This window comes from Ochotona curzoniae, unplaced genomic scaffold, assembly GCF_017591425.1.
Source record: "Ochotona curzoniae isolate NIBS_2020 unplaced genomic scaffold, NIBS_Ocur_1.0 scaffold_3835, whole genome shotgun sequence".
NCBI lineage: Eukaryota > Metazoa > Chordata > Mammalia > Lagomorpha > Ochotonidae > Ochotona > Ochotona curzoniae.
In genome coordinates, this window is record NW_024467114.1 from 12,690,557 (window position 1) to 12,709,099 (window position 18,543).

The 18,543-nt window shown below is 41.6% G+C and overlaps 1 protein-coding gene across 2 annotated transcripts in view; it reads left to right on the forward strand.

Moving 5' to 3' along the window:
• UMAD1 (UBAP1-MVB12-associated (UMA) domain containing 1) overlaps nucleotides 1–18,543 on the forward strand; it is a 152,659-nt gene that overhangs the window by 131,804 nt on the left and 2,312 nt on the right. The gene's annotated exons all lie outside the window — the stretch shown is intronic.

Genomic DNA, 18,543 nt, shown 5'->3' on the forward strand with positions numbered 1-18,543 from the left:
TTTTCCCCAATATAATGTTTTTGTATTTTTCTTTTCATCACTGTCCACTCAGAATTTTGCTTTTAAACTTGAAATTTGCTTTAATTTTGTTTCATATTCCCAGATGTTCTTATGTCTTTATTAAGCAATCACCATGAAATTTTTATCTTGAACTGTATCATATATCATTTCAGTTTTTTGTTTATGTTTCAGTTCAAAGCAGTTACATAAATAGGAAGTACAATGCACTCATGGGGCTTTTAAAAGTCAGCAGTTCTCTTTAAGCCTGAAAGCTCTGCTTTTGTTTGTTTATATTTATCAGGCATAAATAATGATGAAGCATTCTCCCCGTTTCCTGCATTTTTAGGCAAGTATACTGAATTCTGGAAGTATTCTCATTCTGTTTCCTTTAGAAAAAGAGTGTTTAAAAATGCTAAACTCTACAATTTCTTATACCTGCAATGTCCTCACTTATGTAAAGAGCAGAACAATGGAGCTGAGGCTACAGTTGAAGAACTATATTATTGTAAAACACAGGGGACGATGATAAGGGCAGAAAGGGAAGGAAAGCCCTATAGTTACATAACTGTAAAATGGAAAATAAGAATAAAAAATTGAGTGTTTATGTACTACTCCCATCTTATTTGAAATGGTGAGAGAGGGAAAAAGAGGTTTTTTTGTTTGTTTGTTCGTTCGTTTGTTTCCCATCTGCTGGTTCAGTCTCCAAATGCTGGCAACAGCCAGGCTTGGCCAGACTGAAGGCTGAAGGTGGAACTCCTGGAAGCATCCTGTTGTTTCCCAGGGTGCACATTAGCGGGAATTCTGGACTGGAAGTAGAGTGGCTGGAACTCCAACAGGCACTCTTACATGAGATGCAGGTGTCACAAACAGCTTCATTCCATGGCCCAAATACCCTCCCTCTCAGTGTCTTTTCCAGCTTCTGATATCATCTCTAGTCATAGTTACTTCAAGAATCATAAATGAAGCCAGACCATGTGTGCCTGGTAAAGGCAAGGTAACTTCCCTCCCCTCCCCTTCCTTTCCCTTCCCTTCCCGTCTTTCCTTTTCTTCCTCCTTTCCTCCCTCCCTTATTTCCTTCCTTCCCTCCTTCTTTCCTTCTTACCCCTCCCTCCCACTAACCTTCCTTCCTTTCTCTCTCTTTCATTTTTTTTTATTTATTATTTTTTTTTTTTGTCAAGGTATCTTTTCATTCCTCACAACAGCTTGAAGCACAGTCCCAGCCAGCCATCTGGCACTTTCTTTGCCATTGCTCACCCAGTGCTACAAGCTCACACATACAGCAGCTAAATGCAGGCAGAGCCTGTGACTGGACAGTTGGCCGCTGCCGCCGACTAGCCTCAGGAAGTCATTGTAATGAACAAAGGACAGCGTGGTGCTACTTTAGGTTCTTAAATTTGACTAGAATATATTCGGTTAAAGTAAAACAGTTATTTTGAACATACATGATTCAGAGATCACAGCAGTACTTTTTAGGGATTAAAATAGTCCAAACTGTGTAATTTCAGGTTTCCTAAGATCTGCAGAGAATTAACATACCCAGCTGGATATAAAAATGACACATAATATGACACTCAATGTGTTTTCCCAACAAAATCAGTTTCCTCCACATTCCAGGGCCCTTGTTTACTTGTTTTGTTTTGGGAGGAAGGGATCATGGGCTTTAGAGGAGTGTCTTAGGCCCCTTTCTGAAGTAGAAGATATGTTTTGGTCTTTGTAAACATGTTGCATATGTAAAGGTGTGAAGGGAAGTTTCCTTAGGCTGCCAGACTGGGGAAGCGGCAGAGAAAGGTGGTGAAGCTTCAGGTCTGAGTTAGACCGAGTGAGTTCTCTGCTTTTTACTATTACCAATCAATTAACTGGAAATTGAAACAGTACCCCCTGTATAAAGGGAAATTGAAGTCAGAGAACACAGATAAAGACACTGGCAAATCAATATGTGTTCAATGTGAGCTAGTGTCCGTGGTACTAGAAATAATTGCACGGTTACAACCATTAGACTGAAACAAAATTTGAAACTGGAACTGCTAACTGCTCATGTAATTTACTTATTAATATGGAGCAGGGCTCGTGTTCTTAACCACCTTATTTCCATCCGTATGGGCAAACTGTAAATCATTCAGTGTCTTAAGAGAATTGCAGCAACATCAACTCACCTGCAGAGTAGGGAGGAGGAACGCAGAAGCCCTCTATTTAGGTAGAAGCAGGGCTCCTTGGAACTTTAGTCTAGTGACCTTTCCATTAAGTTTAGCAGATTAATTTTTTAAAGATTTATTTTAGCATTTTTTATTGCAAAGTCAGATATACACAGAGGAGGAGAGTCAGAGAGGAAGATCTTCTGATGATTCACTCCCCAAGCTGCTGCAATGGCCAGGGTTGAGCCAATCCAAAGCCAGGAGCCCAGAGCCTCTTCCAGGTCTCCCACATGGATGCAGGGTCCCAAGGCTTTGGGCCATTCTTGACTGCTTTCCCAGGGCACAAGCAGGGAGCTGGATGGGAAGCATGGTTGCTGGTATACAAACTGGCACCCATATGGGATCATGGCATGTGCAAGGCAAGGACTTTAGCTGCTAGACTGCTGCACTGGGTCCAGCAGATTAATTTTCAATGAGATATACAAGTAACCACTTATAATCTTTTAATTACTTTCTTGCTCCCACCAAACTTGGGAGTCCTGAAAAAGCATGAGCCCAAGACTTGAATATACATTAGTCAGCCTTTTTATTGATCATAATATATTTTCCTTTGGGAAGTTCCAGGTCACTTATGTAGAGTTTGCTATTCTGTTAAGGGAGTATAATTTTTTTAAAGGGTGAGTATTAGAAAGTCCATTTCCATGAGAAGCACAGGGAGAGGCAGCCAGCAAGAGTGAGTACTCTCACCCACTGTTCCCAGCCAAAGCCCACAACATCAGGGAATATATCTCGTCAAAGCTGGGAGCAGGCAACTCAGCCATCCAGGTCCCCTGTGTCAGTGGCAGAGAGCCAACTACCTTAGCACACCATGAGGTATCATAGTTTTTAAAACTGTTAAGCTATATGAACTCTGAATTTTCCTCTCATGATTTTTTGAGACACTGTTGTGGCTTCTGAATTGAAGTCAGTTCCTCTTGGCATTACTGAGTCTGTGTTTGTTCGGGAGACCTTCCTCTAGCACAGGTCTTCACATCATGTGCCCTTATAACAACACGCAGTTCTGACATAAAGGTAGGCACTGGACGCAGCGGGTAAGGTGCCTGCGTGCTGCCTTGGAGCACCTCTGTGCAGTTCCTGACTCCTGCTCTATCCCTGCTGGCGTGCCTCCCAGGAGGGAGCACGATGAATCAAGATGTTGGATTTCCTGCCACCTGCTTGAGTGATCTGGATTTTGACCAACCTCTACCTTTGTCCCAGCCAACACTGGCCATTGCAGGCAGCAGCATGTGGCAGTGAACCAGTGGAGGAAGCTCTCTTTCTCCTCTCGTGTATATCCCCCCTTTCAAATATTAAGGAGCTTTGAGGTATTTATTTTTGAAAACTCTGACAGAGCATTTTAGTGGAAGTGCCCATGTTTTATGAGCTCTTTCAAACAAAGCTGAAATAATATCAGTTATAGTCAGATTTTAATTAATAAAATATTAATTTAACATGACTTTTATTATTTGTAAGCCAATAACATGGTATATTAATTTATTATATGTGAAAAATCTATAATCCAAAATAAGCACCATCCATGGATTTTGTTTCCCTTACTTTGCCCTTGATAACTGTTCTCCATGCACTTAATACTCTATATGCCTATATTCATTGAATCTTGAAAATCCTACTAGAGTTGTTTCTTATATTTTGCTTCCAATTGATCGAACTGTTGTTTAAAATACTATTCTATAACTGCCAAACAGTGGAAGCAATCCAAAAGTTCACCAACAGATAAAATATTATTCAGCCTTAAAAAAGAATGTAATTCCTATACTTCCTACTATATATATAGACCTTGAAAAGATAACATGGAATGATCCACCACCAAAACACAAATGCTGTATGATTCTCTTTATTCGAGGTACCGAAAACAGGCAAATCGGTAGATAGAAAAAGTGTAATAAATGATATCAGAGGCCTGGCATGGTAGCCTAGTGGTTAAAGTCCTCGCCTAGCCTCCCTGGAATCTCATATGGGCACCTGTTTTAATCCAGGCAGCCCCACTTCCCATCCAGCTCCCTGTTTGTAGCCTGTCTCTCCTCCTTTCTGTATATCTGACTTTTGAATAAAAATTTAAAAATAAGTCTTAAAAAGAAATGATTTCAGGATTTTGGGGGCAAGGAGGCATGAATGGGAACTGTTGCTTCGTTGGCAGAGCTTGTGTTGGGTACAATACAAAGTCCTGGAGAAGGGTAGTGGTGATGGCCACGCAGCATTCTGATTGCAATTATGCCACTGATTTTTTTAATATGCATTTATTATTATTATATATATTTTTTAATTACACTGTATTATGTGACACACTTCTATATAGGCATTGGGATTTCCCCCACCCTTCTCCCAACCCTCCCCCCATGGTGGGCTCCTCCCCCCCGTTGCACAACCACAGTTCAGGTTTAGTTGAGATTCCTTCATTGCAACCATACACCAAGCATAGAGTCCAGCATCTCATTGTCCGGTCAAGTTTAGCGTATGCCACCGATTTATACAATTTATATAATTAAGAATGGCCAAGATGGCCAGTTTTATGCTTAGTATATTTTGCTACAATTAAAAGCAACAACAACAGCACTGTCCTGATTTAGCTCTGAGATGAAACAATTGCACCCTAGTTTGTCCTCCAGTGTGCACCAAGAAGGGACTCAGCCTCCTGCCATTCTGAATAGCCCCTTCTTTCTTGTGCTAGGGTGGAGGAAACACAGCTGTATTTACTTTTCCAACCCCATCTTCTATTTTGAAATATAACCTTTTTGCAAATGAGAGCCAAGGTCAAGTGGCACAGCTTTCTGTTCACCCCTTCAGCTTGCCAGGTATTGTTTTTCCAGTGGAGTTCTAGGGTAGGTGCAACAACTGTGGGTAATACTATCACTCACATGCTCTGAGTGGGATTGAATTGGCCTTCCTTCATAATTTCTGTACGCAATTTAGTATGACGTATTTCCTTTCACTTTCATCTGTTTGTGTATGCAATACCAATGCTCTCTCTGAGTTGTGTGGACTATTCCACACACCACATTCAAATTACAAAGAAAATAAGACCTCTCTTCACTAGTATTTTCCTATTTCTTGAAACACTATTTGTCTTCTGATATTGCAGAAATGTTTACGTACAGGGTGGATATGAGAACCTAATATGTTTGAGTTCTAGCTATGGACATGACAATTCTAAACACAAACTCAGATTGGTATATTTGGAATTTTGCATACTGATGGTATAAAGGTCTAAGCATAAATAAAGGACAACAAAAAACAGATCAGCATCATATCCTTAAACAGCTCTAAATAATTACATTTACTGTGGTTTGTTGGTTCTTAAATTTATTTCTTTGTTCATTAAAATTCATTCATTAAAACACTTAGGACCTGGCGCGGTGGCCTAGCGGCTAAAGTCCTTGCCTTAAACGCTCCAGGATCCCTATGGGCGCCGGTTCTAATCCCAGCAGCCCTGCTTTCTATCCAGCTCCCAGCTTGTGTCCTGGGAAAGCAGTCGGCCCAAAGCCTTGGGAGCCTGTACCTGTGTGGGAGACCTGGAAGAGGATCTGGGCTCCTGGCTTTGGATCGGCTCAGCACCAGCCATTGCAGCAGCCGTTTGGGGAGTGAATCATCAGACGGAAGCTCTTCCTCTGTCTCTCCTCCTCTCTGTATATTTAATTTTGCAATAAAAGTAAAAGAACTCTTTTAAAAAAATCATTTAAAGGTATGTGTTTTAGTAAGGTTTTGCAACTATCAAATGTTCATTCTATCAATATATATACAAAAATAGCAGCAACGTAACTATTAGTATTTTTAGATTTAAGAATTTTGGATATGTTGCTATATTTCTTTCTAGTAGGTCAGTATCATGTCAGTGATGACTATCTCATTATCTAAGAACAAACCAGTATAATATATTTGTTCCCTTTTGAGCTTTAAAAATAGAATATCCATTTATCCATTTCCTTTTTAAATTGCATATGAGAACAATTGAAGTACTTCATTACTTTATAATATGAAAAGCATTCATTTAACTGAAATGAAAACGAATGTTATTGCTCACTTCAGCAACACATAAACTAAAAATCAGTTTGCTATGGAGATGTCAAAGATGATCTTTCATTGTTTTCCCTTACAATTATCTGTCAAAAGACTATCTTGTGCCAACTGTATACAGAAGTGGAAGAGATATTTGAAGTAAGACTATATAAATGTAAGATTAGGAGAATCTACTATAATAAAGGATACCAAGTCCTTCCTCCTTGTGGTGTGGCTGAAAGCTGGAAGAATCAGAGCACAGACCTAAACTATTGGAAACGTTGGCTGTGATCATATTCTTGAGCTTTTTTAATGTATTTATCTGTAGCAGCCAGCTTGATAGTTTAGCTCAATACTATAGTGTTGTTGAACTGTCACTTTAAACTTTATTTGTATAGTGGCAGAGTCTATATGCTAAAACGTTTGTTCTCCATCTCATATAACACTTGTACATAGAGAAACTGCTAAGTTTAAATTTATAAGACAGATAACCTCTAAAATATTTCCACTGATGGTAGTCCCCAACTAGAAGACTTCAAGGAGTTTTGCCGAGTTAAATTCATCCAGAAAATTGTAATTTCTAAGTAAAATCTAAAACTTTTTTTTTTTAATTTTCATTTTTATTTGGAAGGCACACACAGGGAGGGTGCTGGTGGGGTACAGGAGAGAGGAAGAGACACTAACCTTCCATCCGCTGGTTCATTCCCCAAACGCCCACGACAGACATGGTTTTGTGAGGCTTCATCAGACTTCTGCTGCAGTGTTTCCTTAATCCTCTGATGCCTCCCGTGGGAAACATTAACAGCAAAGAAGCTGCATCGGACAGAGCCAGAAACCAGTCCCTGGCAATCTCATACAGGATGCCAGCATCCCGATCATAACACCAGAAACTCAGAAAAGGGAAATGGTTTTTGTTTTTGTTTTTTGTTTTTTGTTTTTTGCTTGGTTTTGGGTTTGTTTTTTGGTTTTTTTGGTTTTTTTTTTTTTTTTGCTGTTAAATTATAGTGCATAAAATTTAACCTTTATATGTGTGTGTGTGTATATATATGTGTGTGTGTGTATATGTACACATGTATACATATAGACAAACGTGTGTATATATATGTTTGTGTGTATATTTACACAGGTTGGATTACTTTGGTTATGAATTGCTTATATGTGTGCAGTTAGATTGCTGCAGTCTAGACAAAGGGATAGATGCTTGTTCTGTACTCCATAGAACATGGGAGGGGTGCCATTGGATCGTAAATCAGGGGGTCCAGAGTCTAAACTTCTCTTAGTTAGGAGTGGTGCGACCATAGTTATCAAATTCACCTCCCTGCCAAATGTAGCAGATTGTAAGTTGAGTTCAAATGAAGTAGTATAACTTTTTACTTGTTTTACTTATTTAAAAGGTAGAGACACGGAGACAGAGATCTTCCATTCTTTGGTTTGTTCTCCAAATGCCTGCCATGGCTGGGACTGGCCAGGCAGAAATCTGGAAAGGGAGTGAGCTCACTTAAGATCTCCTGAGTGGGTGGCAGGGAGTTGCTGCCTGAGGTGGCCCCACTGCTCCCCAAGGTGTGCACTAACAAGAAATTGGAATCAGTCCTATGCATTGCTGAGACTGAATCCAGGCATCCTGATTGGGACGCAAACATCTCACATTGCATCTTGGTTCAGCCAAGCAACTGTCCTGGAAAAATATTAACTGTCCATTTAGTTTCAAGATTCTCCTGAGACCCTCACATGTCTCAGGTTTGAATGAATTACCATGAAACTGGTAAAAATCATACTAGAAAGTATTTGCTAGATTACTTAAAGATGTTGGAGTTTAAAAAATCTTTGGCTTATTATACTTCTACTTTCAGATGTTTTAATTGTATGCATTACTTTGGCTTGGTTTTATTTTGATGTATTAATATGTCACTTTTGGTATAGATGGAACTGCTTTGGGAAGTTGAAATAGCTGGGTCCATTGGTCCTTCCTTACAAAGGACAACTCTCTCCCTCACCTGGAGAAACTGGAACAAAGTGTCAGCAGCCAGGAAGAAGACAGCACCATTAGGCAAGGCTCTTTAGTTTAGCAGCTAAATAGACTTTTATACTCATGGTGCTCCAGTGTCTAGTTCTGGGAGAGATTCCAATATGCACAACGGACACTGTCACTGTAGCCACTTGTCTGCCTTGGCCAGCGTAAAGCAGGAGAAGGATACTTTTCCTAGACCTCGGAGCCTGGCATGGTTTAGCATCCCCTTTCTAGAGACATGAGCTTGTCACTCACCATAATGATGAGAAAATATGTATTTGAGTACTTGACCCTGATTTCTAAAACCCTCAGAATTTCCTGAGTGTCAGGGGTAAAAGGGGCATCTTTTATTGTTTGTAAGTCCCTCTCAATGCTGCCACCATATGTACTAATAAAATGTTTTTGGCAGGGCCCTTTGATGGCATCAAGATAGTAGTACTATTTGCCAGAGAAGTTAACATGTAATTAGAGGCTTGGGACTTTCACCCCACCACTGGATCGACTTCTGGAGAAAGCGAAGGGCTTGAGATTGAGTCAGCTACTATTGGCCAAGGACTTTGTGTCCATATGATGAACACCCATGAAGCCTCTGAATAAAGAAGTTTGGAGAGTTTCTCTGTGCAGAACATGAGAGGTCCTGGGAGACCAGTTCTCCCACACAACGCATGGTAGCCCCATCCCCTATTCGCTTATTGTCCCCTACATACTTATTTTTGGCTCTCTGTCAATTACCATATATAATAAATCCATAAGTAAACTGCTTTTTCTGAAATTTGAAAGTTCTCTAACAAATTATTGTGCCTAAGAAGGGTTGTTAGAACCCCCAAATATAGTGAGTTACTCAAAACATGAGTCATAGACTTGTGATTGACATCTGAAGTGGGGACACTTATGTGGCACTGAGCCCTGAACCTGTGGGATCAGCACCAGCTCCCAATAGTTAAGTGTCAGATACAGCTGGTCTCTAAAAAGTCAGAGAATTGGTTGATATAGGTGGGAAATCCCACACTTTTGGTGTCAGAAGTGTGATTAAAAACAATTTAGGGGCCAGGCGCGATGGGCTGGTGGCTAAAGTCCTCGCCTTGAACGTTCCGGGATCCAAATGGGGCCACTTCTAATCCCGGCAGCTCCACTTTCCATCCAGCTCCCTGCTTGTGGCCTGGGAAAGCTGTTGAGGACGGCCCAAAGCCTTGGGACCCTGCACCCGCATGGGAGACCCGGAAGAAGTTCCGGGATCCTGGCTTTTTGGATCGGCACAGCACCAGCTGTTGCAGTCACTTGGGGAGTGAACCATTGGACGGAAGCTCTTCCTCTCTGCTACTCCTTCTCTCTGTGTATCTGCCTTTCCAATAAAAATTTTAAAATCTTAAAAAAAAAAAAAAGAAACAATTTAGATCTTCCAAGCATGTAGCCCAGTGTAGCTTCAGGAGAAATAAGGGGTAGATGACAAAATTAGAATTGTATGGGAAAAAAAAAATCTCTTAGAAACCCCAAAAGCAGATAAGTATTTTCCTGTAACATGGGTAAAGAGGGGTTACATATGGACAATTCCCTGTCATCTACTTTCTTTCCTTTGGGTCTCATCACTGAGGCTTGCCTACCATTCCAGTGCTTGTCTGGTTTTGCTGCCCTATTGCTGGTGCTTGACTCTTGTCCTAAGCACCTGCTGCACAGCAGCTCTCCACACTGTCCTGCAAAGCTGGAAGGAAGCACTGGCTCCTAGGAGAGAAGGCTGTGCAAGGCAGGTTGGCTAATGGATGTTGGAATAGATGAGGCCTGCTGTTTCTCCTTGCTCAGTCAGTAAGGACCTGCTGTAAAAAACATTCATTGAGCAGTTTCATCAACACATAGCAGAACCTCATTGAACTGTCTTTGACTGATGTATTTGTGAGGTTGCTCACTTACCAACTCAAAGAACAAGATTTCTTGTTCTGCAGAAAATAGATGGAGCTTGAGTCTCAAACCAGTTTAAGTAATACATGTAATATCATCCATAACTCATCACACTGGTAAAAATGGAGAAAACAGATTTGGTGAAACCTTGGTAGAGAAACAATGGAGGAATCAGGACCCAACATAATCTGTAACTTATTCTGAGTGATTTTTAAAATAGAGTTTATAAATACATGTATAAATATGTATTAATTGCCTCTTATGAGCCTTTCATTATGTTGGTTGCTAGGGAAATGGAGGTGAAAGCCATGGCCCCTGGTTTGGACCTGTTGTATTTTGAGGATAAAAGAAAATTTTAGTCCAGTGCAATAAGTTCTGTGAGACAGAGGTACACAGGTTATTAGGGGGACACATAAACAAGCATTTTGTCCAGATCAAAAGTCATTCTTAAAACCATTTTGTGTGTATCCTGAAAGACAAACAGCTAATATTAAGGGTGTAGGAGGTAAAGATGTTCTCTTTAGGGCTAAAGTAATTGACTAAAACAAAGCTCAACTCTAGAGAGCCTGGCCTGTTTGGATGGAAACAGGTTATGGTGGTTGGGCTCAGGAAAGCACTGTGGGCATGGTGGTGAAAGAAGAGTGAGTGATAAGCAAGGCCAGGCCAGTACTTTGTGCCATCATAGGGAGTTTGATTTATTTCCCAAAGGTACTGAACAGTTTTTAAATGAGGAAGAGAATGTGTTTTAGGTCCTACTCATGTCAAGGAGGCCATATGCTCAAAACCCTTTTGGCACTTAAGGCAGAACACTACTGTGGCCTGAATGACAATGGTCCCTAAGAGCAGGGGGAGATACTAACAAGAGTTTGTAAGAGTTGATGATTTACTGCAAGGAGGAGGTGAGAGGGAAAGGCAAGTCGCAGGTAATGCAGGAACTGTGCTGGGCAGCCACAAAGCTACATTCATGTCCTCTGACACAGGAAAGCTTGGAGGAGCGTTAAGGCAGAGGTGGGGTTGATGGTGAGGGGAGAGAAGGAAAGCAGCTTTAGTGTGTGAAAACCCGTGTGACAGGAGTGAGCTTGTGGCTCAGCAACTCTACACGGAAATCTGATTTTGAGATAAAAGGATGTGTGTGCATGCCTTCACATACACATCTACACATTGCTCTGTTTTGATAGGGCAGTGGGCACCACGGCGTGGGTAAATCAATCCCCAAGAGTGTGGAAACAGAAATGAAGCCATGGAGAACAAGAACACCATCATTTCTGAAACAGGCAAGGAGAAGGGAACACTAAGAAAGGAAACACACACACTAAAAGCCCAGCTACACGAAGAAAGGGGAACATTAAGAAGGAAAAACACCCTGAAACACTCTTCCTCTCTCTCTTCTCTTCTCTCTCTCTCTCTCTCTCTCTCTCTCTCTCTCTCTCTCTCTCCTCTCTCTCTCTCTCTCTCCCCTCCCGTCTCACAACCCAGATAGGTGTCACTAGCTTTAAGGGCTGCAAGGAGGTCTTACAGCTTTCTTAGAGCATTAGCACTTGCAGACTTCCTTGTGAATTTAGCAGGTGGTGATTAGTAGTAACCTCTGTGACAGCAGAGCCAGTGGAGAGGCAGATGGCTGTGGGTGAGGGGTGAATGGCAGACAGCAAGTGTCAACCACTGCCTTGTCCTGCGTGCAAAAAAAAAAAAAAATTAGAAAGACAGTTTGGGAGTTAAGTAGGTGATGTGCCAGTAGGCAGCATGGGCCACAGGGGATTTTTTAATACGAGTAATTGCTAATAGGAAAGATTAGCAATTCCAAGACATCTCCTAGTTGATAAAGCCTAGTGCTCTAATGTGGAGTAGAGGTGGAGGGCAGGACAGGTCTGCAGCTTGAGCAAGGAACTGACTCTGATTTGGGGATGGAAACAAATACAGACGAGATTATTGGGTGCAGTAGAAAGGTTTTAGCATCCACCCTCACCTGATGGTTCCTCTTCAGAGAGTTGGGAGGCTGTCTGCAGTGCGGGAAATGGGGTAAAGCTTCTTTTCTAATCATTAGGACGGTGTTTTGTATTTTCAAACTCTATATTCAACAGGATCCCACACTGGACACACCAGTTCTTGTCTGGTTGATTTCCTTAAATGCTTCTCTCTGCTCTTCCCACTGCACCTCTTCCTGGGCCAGCTAAAATACTAAACATTTTCCGGCTCCAGACAAGCTGTTTTCCAAGAATCTGTGGAACAGACACTGTAGCAGCAAGCGATAGCCTCCTCACTTCCCCCATTTCATTGGAATGCATTCAGCTAGAGATCTGAAAAGAGGAAGTCAGTAGAATTTTTTTGAAGAAGGATGGGAGAAGGAGGAAGCACGTGCAGGTGATAGCACTGAAGGAAAAAGAAAAGAGAACAAATACTGAAAAATATCATGATGCAGAATGTCATCTGAAATGATGTCAGTAGCTAGAAGTGGAAAATATCCATTTCCTGACCTGACCTCTGGGTTGACCAATCATTTAGAGCATCCTTGGGCTGGAAACCCTCACTTCAGGGAAAACCAGCACACGGGCCACAGGGAAAACACAGCTTCTGTCACCTCATTGATCTGTGTCAGTGGCGGAGTGTTCTGGACATTTGTTTGTTTCTTTAGCCTTACCCCTTAATTGTAAAATCAAGTTTGCATGCCTAGAGTGTCTGAGAAGCCAGGGGACTAGATTCAGTGCCAGTCAAACATATTTAATGAGCACCTGCCATGGGCAGTGACCATTCCGAATACCGAGAATTTGGAGAAAAATAGCAGTTTTGTTTTTGCGATAGGATTTCTCCCAAGTGAAAGGAGCTATTGCTTAGCACTTAACATAGCTGCAAGATCCCAGACCTCTGGCTTGAAACAGGGAGCGTGATATTGGCAGCTAGTTTCATAGAAAAAAATTAAAATCTTGTGGCTTGTAATCACCTCCTAACCTCTGTCCCCTGGTGTTTCTAACTCAGATTTGCCCCTCCAGCTCACCCTCACCATCAAGCTGATGTAATGCAAGCAGATACCAGCTTTAGCCGGAATAGAATGGATAGTTATCTGGGGAGATAAAGTGACAGGGTGGCTTGTTCAGGCTATTGTTCAAAGAGCGTGCCTTTTATTTATGGACATTAGAATTTAAAGGCTGAGACAGCCAGAGCTTGATACCACCTCTTCTTTCTATACCCCTTCTCGTAGAATTATGCCTGAGATAGCTTCCTTCATGGCCTGTGAATTGCACGTATAAGATATGTGCTTTGTAAGTTCCCATGTCCTTTAATTGTCCTTTTGCTGTTTTAGTTAAGATTACTTTCTAAACTATAACGCATCAGTATTTTGCTTTTATAAGATACTATTTTCTCTCTATTTATATGAAAGAATCAAAAGCTCCCCTGAATGGATGATTTCCACATTAACAGAATACTCCCAATTTAGTCAGGTATGGCTGTTAAGAGATTTGTAAAGTTTTGGCCTTCCTAATAGATCTCCTGGTGGTGGTGGTGCTCTTGTGCCAGGAAAAATGGGGTTTTCTGTTCTTAAACCTGAAATTTGTAGCTTTCAAACATTGGAGTGAGGCCCTCAATGATGCCTCCACCCTTCGGTTGCTCTGGGGAAGTGGTGCCATCTTTGCATGTCTTTGCTAAAGTGTTATATGCCTTGTAGTTTTGGAATGTGTTTTTTTTTTCCCCATGCTGTTAGTAGATTTCACAGATTGAACCTCATGAATCGTTATAGTCCGCTGTGAAAAAGGAGTAAAAGCACCCATAAGCCTCTTGAGATAATTTAAAAGAAAGATAGTAAAATGTATAGAACTGCGAATAAATCTAGCTAGTTCATTTTTAATGGGCTATCTAATTAGCAAGAAATGATTTTTACACAAACAAGAAAACATCTCATTGTAAACGTTGCTATATGATGTAGATTAAGAAAGATTATTAATTAGATTAAGAATCCCTATATGGTATACTCATATCTAGACCATGTGATGGGGAAGTGCTGTTTTGAAAAAATATTAAAGCAAGATTATGTGGAGGAGACTTACAGGCATGATTAGAGCAGCACCTCTGTGAACAGTGCTAATCACAAAAATAATGAACATGCTTTATGAATATAATATTTGCACTAATTTTCCAAAATTTGGCTATTAACCAGTAGGTTAATAGATTCTTTTCTTCTTGCTCCATTGTGGTTAACATACTAATTCTTCCTGTTAAAGACCCATTTTATTATGCAAATGAAAAAATTGCAAGACTTTGTGTCTGAGAGAAAAGGCTGTTTTGTGCACCTGTTTCAGCCCTCAGCCCCGCACCTCTGCTTCCATTGGCTGCCAAGCTGAAGCCTTAGCAATCAGGTTTAGTGGGTGTGGGGTCCTTGAATTTTGACTCACATTTTCTTTGTGACTTAGTCTTGTTTTGCCTTATAATTTCTCCCCTACCAACTCTCAGCATGCCAACAGCAGCTGCACCATGGCACTCACCCTGCTGCCAAGGGGGCAGGCAGCCTCCTTGGAGACTGTATCACTGCACTTCAGCCAACTGTTACGAGATGCTGGAGTAACACGGCACAGCTGAAATTCAGATCATTCTAGGACGCTTTTGCTGGGACATTTTGTTCATGGTCATTTTAAATTAAAATTATTTTTAAAAAGAAAACCTAATTATGGGACATTTTCAAACTTAGGTAAAGAAATGCTGTAGTACACTCCTTCCTACCTTCGTGGGTTTCCATTTCAGCACTTATCAACTCACAGTCATGTTTCACTGTGCATGGCGTTTTTCCCAAGATTTTACTCATATTCATTTCCAGGGGAAGGTAGAGCTTAAATTACAGTTGCCTTTCCATCCTTGCAGTCCATCTGTAGGACATGTCACCTTAATGATTTTATCAACCCTTTATTCCATAGGCAAAACCTGTCAGAGCCTTTTTTTCCCATCCAAATTAAGCCAAGATATGTTATTTTGGTAATTGTCATGTTTTCTAATAACGAACTACAAATTCTCAAGACTATTTGTGGCTAAGATTGCGTGAACCACCAGTGAATGCCAATCCTAAAGAGACAAGAGGGTTTTTAATTTTTTTTTAATTGTGGGATTTGATATTCCTGAAGTTTTTAATAATGCACTTATTTTAATGCAAAATCAGTTGATCCTCATGCAGATTTCATCAAATAGTGCTATTATTGATCTCATACTATAGCTGAGGACACTGAGGCCCAGAGAAGTTAAATAACTCAAGGCTGTTTGCTTATTAATAAGCCAGAGGCCTGGGATTTGCACCTGAGAAGTGTGGCTCTACAATCAGTGCTCTTAGCCACCCTGTTGTGCATTCCTGTGTAGTAAATGCCTTGGTGTATGTGTAATGAGGCTTTATGAGTACATGCAAATGTTGCCCCCGCTCAGTTTCTCTGTATGAAGCAATGCATAGTAGAACCCTTAGAAGAGGCTGGGATAGTGGCAGTGTTACTCCTGTGCCTGTGCTCTGTGCACCAACACTTCACACTGTACGTCCCTGTTAGGTTTCAGTAGATAGGGTCTGTCCTCTGAACACAGGGACCTTTATTATAGGCCTTGTCATAACAGCATGGAAATGTCTTTGTTGTAGTTGTAGTCATAAGATTGTACCTGGCTGTTAGTTCCACTGTAGGTAAACATGCTCGGTAACTTTGTTAATTTGAGATTATTCATTAAATATGTCTAGAGCATGTTGTAAGAGTTGGTGATGCTTTGTAAAAAGAATAGGTCCTCCTGGGTTGATATGGGATGGCTGGTCCCCATCCCTGAGTTTGAGGCGGTTGGAAGGCCGAATAAGGCTTCTCCCCTTTTCCCTTGCCTCCCCCCAGAAACAGGAAGAAGAAATAGACAGTTTGGAAACAATGATCACACCCACTTTTCCCTGACCCTTGATCCTTCCCACCTTCATCAACTATGTAAACATCATCTAAAATTTAAAAAAAAAAAATTGCAAAAGAATGGGTCCTTCTCTATAGAATTTCTTATGAGCTTCTCAAGCTTAACAAGCACCATTTCTTCTCCCAACTTAAAATTAAAGACAAACACAATTCAGAAGAAGTGTCTCTTGACATCACAGCCTTAGAATTCCAAGCCTTTATCTCCTTCCAAAAGCGCAGCACCTAGAAAATGCGGTCTGCTCTCAGGTTTCTCCCTGCTTTGCCCATCCGATCTCATCCTCTCCAGACATAAATCACCCCTGCCTAACCACACATCTACTTGATGTTGCTGAGATACTACAAACATGCCACGTTCCATCCTGCTCAGACCTCCTCCTCCCACACTGCCCTGACCATGATGGCTCCATCCTTCTAACTGCGCATGCCTACAACTCTAACTTCTAACTTAAATATATTCTCACTCTGAACTGCCACCAGTCATTCTATCAGCAAATCCTGTTGGTTTTATCCTCAAAGGCTGTCAAGTTTCAGTCCCTTCATTTCACTGTCACCATCACAACTCTAACACACACCACAGTCCTCATATTTCCAGCCATTTTGCTGTTTCCTTCACTACCTGTCCCCCAAAACTCTATACTGTCAACACAGCAACAGAGGGTTCTTTGAGGACGTTACACAGAGTACAAGGATCTTTAAACAGCTGCTCTGCTTTCAGTCTGGGTTCCTGCTCACATGCCTCAGAAGGTAGCAGATGAAAGCCCAAATTCTTGAGGTCCTGCCACCTGAGGGCTGCCGCAGGTACAGGAGAGGGGCTGGGCTTACTTCAGACCTGACATGTCACCCAGACCTCAGCCCAGAACTGGAAGGGGAGGTAGGAGCCAGACACGTCACTGGGCCAGCAAGACTCCAGCCGACCAATGATGAATCTAGGCTGATCCTTCCCTAATTAGGACCTAAACAGAGACTGTGCCAGCTTCCGTGTCGGAAGGGATGTTAAAACCTCCCACACGTTCCCCTGTCTGCCTTTTCTCCACACCCCTCTTCTTCCTCGCTGCGGGGAGAAGGAGCCCGAGAAAGGATCTCAATAAAAGCCTCTGTGCATCTTTTTACACCCAGCTGATGTTTTCTTTTCATGGGTGGCAGGCAATTTAACACACCCATCTGAGAGTCCAGCGATGGACTTCTGGGTTCCCAACTTTGGCCTGACTTGGCCCTGACTTATTGTAGCCACTTTAGGAGCAAAGCAATGGATGGAAGGTCTTGCTCTCTGTCATTCTGGTTTTCAAACAAATAATATAAGTTTCATTGGGCACAAATTTTACTCATTTTCATTCCCTCAACACATATGTATCGAATAGTTGGCACTGACCTAGGCATTTGGGAACAGTAGAGGCGGACCATGTTAGGCGACATGTGACATAGTACTCAGTGCCCTGCAGAAGCAGAAGCCACAACAGGGAGACAGGGAGTGCAGGGCGCAGGTCCCCGTTTTAGGCAAAGCATTCAGCAGAGATCTCACTGAGAGGATGATTCCTGGGAAAAGGAAAGAGAAACCGTCCTGTGTGTTTTGGAAGAGCAGCCCCCTGGGCAGATGGCTTAGGAAGCAGAGGGTCTGAGCAGAAGGAAATCTGAGAGCAGTGAGCAAGGGGTGACCAGTAAGGCTGGAGGTGGAGACGGGTCTGCATCTGGTCGCAAAGAGGGTGGTGGTCCTCGTTCTGCCTGGATTGGGACATGGGCAAGAGTGATTTCTTTGGCTCATCCTGGCTTATGTTAGGTTTCAGCCACTTATCATGGTAAGTCTGTAATTTTCATTGCTGTGAATGGACGTCAGTGTATTATCCATTCTGTTGATGGACCTGTTAGTTATTTGCAGTTTGGGGCTGTGGTGAAGGCAGCTATGAACATCTCTACACACATCTGTTTATAAGCTAAAGCTTCAAAGATACCAGCTTTAAAGCAGGGAAAAAACATGCTTTTATTTGTGTAACTTTGTGACAGAAGTGGAAGGTGAGCTGATTAGGCACTACTAGAACACAGATTCTTAAATCTGTATTAGGGGCAAGCAGTAAAATATCCAAATTGTAAATTATAAAGATAGGTCAGTTAGATTAATGGCCCTCAAGGATGGTACAATCATATCAGGACTATAACAAATGCATGGAAGAACACATATAGGAAATGCCAAGTGGCTTCACAGACACTGTGCACTGTAAGCAACCAAAGAAAGCAAGACTGATTTGGACTATGGTGGCGAATATTTCCCAGGGAATCTGGGCAATCATCAGAAGGTATATGTGGGATTTGGAAAAAGCAGACATGGATTTTGCAGGCATTATTTGGGATGGAAAATAATAAGAATGCCAGTTTGTATGGAAGGAGATGTGAGAGTCAGTCTGAATTTGACTAGTTAGGGGCCATGTTAAAAACCTAGAGGAGATTTGGATGATAGGTTTCTCAAGTAAAATAAATAGCTGCGCATAATTCTTGGAATTATATATGTGTAGATACTTTGAAAAGGTCTTGGAAAGTAGAATTAAATGCCTAGTTTTCCATA